We start from the raw sequence: 6,373 nt of genomic DNA, 5'->3' as shown, positions 1-6,373 counted from the left end.
TGGATTGGATTTATATAGCGCTTTCCAAGGCACCCAAAGCGCTTTACAATGCCACTATTCATTCACTCCCACATTCACACACTGGTGGAGGCAGCTACGGTTGTAGCCAGGCTGCCATATCGCGCCATCGGCCCCTCTGGCCAACACCAGTAGGCGGTAGGGTAGATCTATCATATGACACTATATTGTCCAATATCATATGGCATTATATTATATTATAATATGTTATATTATATCCCCTTTCACATTAGAGCCACAACAGGACCCACAAGAACATGGGAACAAGTAAAAGTGGAATACAGGAGTATTCTACAGAATGGTAATATTTATCTCTTAGATTGCTTTGCGTCTCTTGGCAAGGTAATACTGGCCTTTAATACTCTGTTAGTTTGTTCATAACAGCAACCAAGAAAAGGGCAGAGCAAAAAAAGACAGGTGGTGGTCCTGCACCCCCTCGTCAACAAGTTGGTTAAGTAAATAATACCCTCACGGGAAAATCGATATCTCTCTATGAGCACACTGTCGCGCTGAGCTAAAGGATCCTGTCTATCCCGCAATATACGCTGAATTCTGAGGACTCTCCTTATCAATCTTGCACCTTCCGCAATGGGTTGGTCGCGTATACGGACAGGACATGGCTGCAACAGGCTTCCCAAATCCACCTTCGCTTTTATAGCCGTGGTCTCTCATCTTGATTACACGAAGTAATTTACTATTACTACTCTGAAATATGAATTACATCTGTAATAATCACATACATGTAATAGAATGTTAATAGTACATTTCCCTTTTTTAGGAAATGACCTGTATGTATCTGTGTGACATCAATAAATGGATCAGGTGCTGCATTATCTTTAGTTACATTGATGTTATTTATTTATGGTGAAACAGTGGTGGAATATCGCTGTTGCTTTCGTATAAATGACGCGGGCATACCTGCGTGGCCGCGATCTAATCCTGTTTACATAAAGTAAACCTGCTCCCCAGCAGGTTTACGCTTACGGCTCTGTTGCTATGACAGCAAGTCCCGGATGAGCTTCGGGGAACCGAACGATCAAAGATCACGCGAAATCGTCAACAATCTAATCCAGCTAACTTACTTAGCGAGGTACGAAGAACAGGCCCCTGGTGCTGGTCACCACCAGCTCCCTCACAGGGAAATCTTCAAAACTCCTCCGTAGGCCCACCCAGAAGATGGATAAACTCAGCATTTCATGAACACTGTGATGGAGATGTTTGTGTAATGTTATAAATACTCGGATACTCCTCAGAGGCTCCGGACTTTTACATAAAGATATTATATTCAGTCCTGTAGAAAGTTATATATTTACAAATATATTATCATCTCTGGTTACTGTGGTATGAATGAGTCTGAATTACTTTGTGGTAAACAACACGCTACTGTCAAAAAACAGTGAAAGAATTCCAGATCACAAGTTTGTAGTTAAACATACAAGTGACGACCTTTGACCTTCCTCAGGTTTTATTTAATTGTGTCTGAGAAAATCTCATGTACTCTTCATGCAGCTGAGTACATTCAGTGCACATTCTTATCTCTCGCCTCAGTCTTGAATCCTCCTCACCTGATTCATCACTGACCCCAACCAGCAAAGGCATCTGCAACCATTCCAAGAGCTTGATCCACATAGCTGGAAATAAAGCGAATTTGTTCCTGGTGGGTGTTGGACTCTGCGCTCTGCAGATATGAGGAAACAGTGACAGGAAACAGAGCTCAGCAAGAGGAGGAGCTACAGCAGTGAACATGAAAGGCTTCATTTAGGAGCTGAAGAGCTGCTGTGTTCTCTCTATTGTTCATTCAGTCCAAGAGAAAATCATGTTGCTGCTTTTCATTTGGATGATGATAGTCTCCTTTCAGACTGGTGAGTCATCAAAAGATGGAGTGAGATGTAAAAGGAGATGATGGACATGAAAATATCTGGATGTTGTTTGAATTGATTCACTTTTTATAAACTAAGTTTAAAGATGCAGAAACATGATGGTGAAATATGTCTTTGTTGTTTTCAGGATCCTCTGAGGATTTACTGACACCATCTAAAGATGTAGTGATGAGTTTGGAAGGAGGCACTGTGACTCTCTCCTGCAACTATTCAGGCTCTGTCAGTTACTTCTTCTGGTACAAACAAAAGTCCAGTTTATCTCCACAGTTTCTCATCAATGAATATTCAGAGCAAAACGAAAAGCTGAAGTTTAGAAAAGATCAAGACAAAAGTGAGTTTCATCTGGAGATCTCCTCTGCTGCAGTGACAGACTCTGCTGTGTACTACTGTGCTCTGCAGCCCACAGTGACAGGAAACAGCAAAACTCTGTACAAAAACCTTTGGAGCAAAGGCAACAGAATACTCCACAACATCCACTAGAGGGAGCCACACACTGTTAAACCTCTGATTCTTGTGTCATTGGACTGATGACAAAGACAACAGAGAAATGAAGCAGTACCGTATGCTTATTACCACTTAATAAGGCAAGGCAAGGCAAGTTTATTTGTACAGCACAATTCAACAACAAGGTGATTCAAAGTGCTTTACAGAGACATTAGAAACAAGAACAATTAAAAAGCATGATTTAAAATTGAATAAAACAAGCAAATAAACTAACTAACTAATTAACAAACAAACAAACAAACAACAGTATATAAAATCAAAACAGATAAAATCAGAACAGTAGATAAAATCAGTAGTTAAATGTAAGTTTTGAAGTTTAATCTTAAAAGTGTGGATTTGGTGCTTTATTCAAATGCAGCTGAGAACAGGTGAGTCTTCAACCTGGATTTAAATAAACTGAGTGTTTCAGCTGATCTGAGGCTTTCTGGGAGTTTGTTCCAGATATAAGGAGCATAAAAGCTGAATGCAGCTTCTCCGTGTCTGGTTCTGACTCTGGGAACTGATAAAAGACCGGATCCAGATGACCTGAGGGATCTGGATGGTTCATACTGGGTCAGGAGGTCATTGATGTATTTTGGTCCTAAACCATTCAGAGCTTTATAGACCAGCATCAGAACTTTAAAGTCTATCCTCTGACGGACAGGCAGCCAGTGTAAGGACCTCAGAGCTGGACTGACGTGGTCCACTGTTTTGGTCTTAGTGAGGACTCGAGCAGCAGAGTTCTGAATGAGCTGTAGTTGTCTGACTGATTTTTTAGGTAGACCTGTAAAGATGCTGTTACAGTAATCAAGCCTACTAAAGATGAATGCATGGACTCGTTTTTCCAGGTCCTGTTGAGACATCAGATCTTTTATCCTTGATATATTCTTGAGGTGATAGTAAGCTGACTTTGTTATTGTCTTAATGTGTTTTTCTAAGTTTAGGTCTGCATCCATCACTACACCCAAATTTCTCGCCTGGTTTGTGGTTTTTAGATGTATAGATTGAAGTTCTCTGGTGACCTGTAATCGTTTTTCTTTGGCGCCAAAGACTATTACCTCAGTTTTGTTTTTGTTTAGCTGGAGAAAATTGTGGCACAACCAGTCATTAATTTCCTCAATGCATTTACCAAGAGCCTGTACAGGGCCTCGGTCTCCTGGTGACATTGTGATATATATTTGTGTGTCATCTGCATAGCTGTGATAGTTTATTTTGTTGTTGTTTATAATCTGTGCCAGTGGGAGCATGTAGATGTTAAACAGAAGGGGTCCCAAGATGGAACCTTGGGGAACTCCACATGTGATACTTGTCTGCTCAGATGTGAAGTTACCTATTGATACAAAGTATTTCCTGTTTTCTAAGTATGTTTTGAACCAGTTTAGTACAGTTCCTGAAAGACCTGTCCAGTTCTCCAGTCGTTTGAGTAATATGTTGTGGTCAACTGTATCAAATGCTGCACTGAGATCCAGTAAAACTAGGACTGACATTTTTCCACTGTCTGTATTCAGACATATGTCATTAAACACTTTGGTCAGAGCGGTTTCAGTGCTGTGGTTCTGTCTAAAACCTGACTGGAAGGCATCGTAGCAGTTATTCTGTTTTAAGAAGTAACTGAGCTGTTGAGAAACTGCTTTTTCAATGATCTTACTTAAAAACGGGAGATTTGAGATCGGCCTGTAGTTGTTCATTTGTGTCTTGTCAAGATTGTCCTTTTTCAGTATAGGTTTGATTACAGCAGTTTTTAGTGGTTCTGGAAACACACCTGATAATAAAGAAAAGTTGATGATCTGTAACAGGTCTGACTCTAAAGTCTTTGAGACCTTTTTGAAAAAACTTGTTGGCAGGACATCTAAACAGCAGGAGGAGGAGTTCAGTTGACCTAAGATGTCCTCCAGGTCTTTGCTGTTAATAGGTTGAAACTGTTTCATGGTGTTTAAACAGTTTTTTGGTGGACACAGTACATATCCTGGATCTGCTGTTGATGTACCAATTGCTTGTCTAATTTTTTGGATTTTTTCAGTGAAGAATTTGGCAAAGTCATTGCAGGCCATGGTCGAATGAAGTTCAGCTGCCGCTGACACAGGAGGGTTTGTTAGCCTGTCAACTGTAGAAAATAAGACCCGAGCATTATGGCTGTTTTTAGTGATGATGTCAGAGAAGTAGGACCTCCTTGCATTCCTCAGTTGTAAATTATAATTGTGAAGTTTCTCTTTATAAATGTCATAATGAACCTGGAGGTTTGTTTTTCTCCATCTGCGCTCAGCTTTCCTACACTCTCTTTTTTCATTTTTCACCAGTGTGGAGTTTCTCCATGGAGACTTTTTCCTTCCAGAGATAACCTTCACCTTAATGGGAGCAATAGTGTCCATTACATTTAACATGTTAGCATTGAAGCTATTGACGAGCTCATTGACTGACCCTCTGGGCAGGTCAGGTGTTAATGGGAAGACCTGGTTAAAAATTGCACTACTGTGTTCAGTTATACACCGTTTTGTGATCACTGTTGTTGATATATTTGTGTGGGCTGAGATTTTACTTTCAAAGAAAACACAGTAATGATCAGACAGGCCCACATCAGACACAGTAACCTTTGAAATGCTCAGGCCTTTGGAGATCAGTAGGTCAAGAGTGTGTCCTCTATTATGTGTGGCCTCTGTTACATGCTGAGTCAGCCCAAAGTTGCCCAGAGTGTTACTCAGGTCTTTAGTCCCTTTGTCCTGAGGGTTGTCCACATGAATGTTAAAATCCCCAACAATAATTACACAGTCGAAATCAACACAGATCACAGACAGCAGTTCACTGAGGTCATTAAAAAAGTCTGTGCAGTATTTGGGAGGCCTGTAAACATTAAGAAACACAACTTTGGATGGGGCCTTCAGCTGTAAAGCCACATATTCAAAAGACTGAAAACTTCCAGGAGATAGCTGCTTACATTGAAATGATTCATTAAATAAGACAGCAACCCCTCCTCCTCTCCTGCTCGCCCTGACCTCACTGATAAAACTGTAGTTAGGAGGGGTCGTCTCGATGAGAACAGCTCCACTGTTACTTTGGTCCAACCAAGTTTCAGTTAAAAACATAAAATCAAGGCTGTGCTCAGTGATTAAATCATTAATTAAAAATGTTTTCCCAGCTAGAGATCTAATGTTTAATAAAGCCAACTTAAGTGTTTTAGAGGTATTACTTGTCCCCTCGTGTTTGGGAGCAGTCTGTGGCACACAAGGTATGTTTACTATGTTTAAAGATCTTTTAGAGTGCAGCTCTCTGTGTTTTGACCAGGCCACATGTCTCCTGTCACCTAAAAGTACAGAGATTTTAAAACCTTCTAGTAAACAGGGTCCCAGCTTCTCCTGGGAAAAGTCATCACTGCCATAATCCTCACAGCCCGGACCCTTCACACATCACGCATCAGACTGCGGAGACAGGGCATGAAGAGGAACTAAGGGGGGCGAGGCTGGGCAATGTGACTTCGATTGCTCTGTTGAGGGTGGGGCTCGATGGCGAACCTTTGGCCGCTCTGGTGGGGGGTTTATGGGGGACAAAAAGGGATTGGGACGGGGGGTAGATCTGAGCCCAGCATTGACCCGCTCCATCATCTCCTCAGTGAATTTCAGGTGTGGGGAGGAGGGAGAAAGGGAGGGGGAGGAGGGTGATGGCCTGTCAGGGGTTTGGGGGACTGGGGAAGGTCGTGGTCCCTTGTCCTGGTCGTTGGTGTTGTTGAGAGAGTTGGAGGCAAATAGGGACCCCTCTTCTTGCCTTAGATGTCTCTCCTTTCTGAGGCTCTTCCCGGGTGGGGGCAGATGGAGCTCCTCCTCAAGGTTTCTGCTGGGCTTTGTCTGTTCTTGGAGTACTGTTTGTTCCTCTTTATGAGATAACTCCTCGTTTATCTCAGCCTTGGCACCAAGCACGGATGGATGACGTATGGAATAAAACAAGTTGGAGGTGAACAGTTTCACCCCTGACTTGTTAAAATTAAATCCATTTGCTTTGAA

Source organism: Astatotilapia calliptera, chromosome 18 (genome assembly GCF_964374335.1).
Source record: "Astatotilapia calliptera chromosome 18, fAstCal68.1, whole genome shotgun sequence".
NCBI lineage: Eukaryota > Metazoa > Chordata > Actinopteri > Cichliformes > Cichlidae > Astatotilapia > Astatotilapia calliptera.
The sequence above is the reverse complement of the archived record's forward strand: the minus strand, read 5'-3'. Positions refer to the sequence as shown.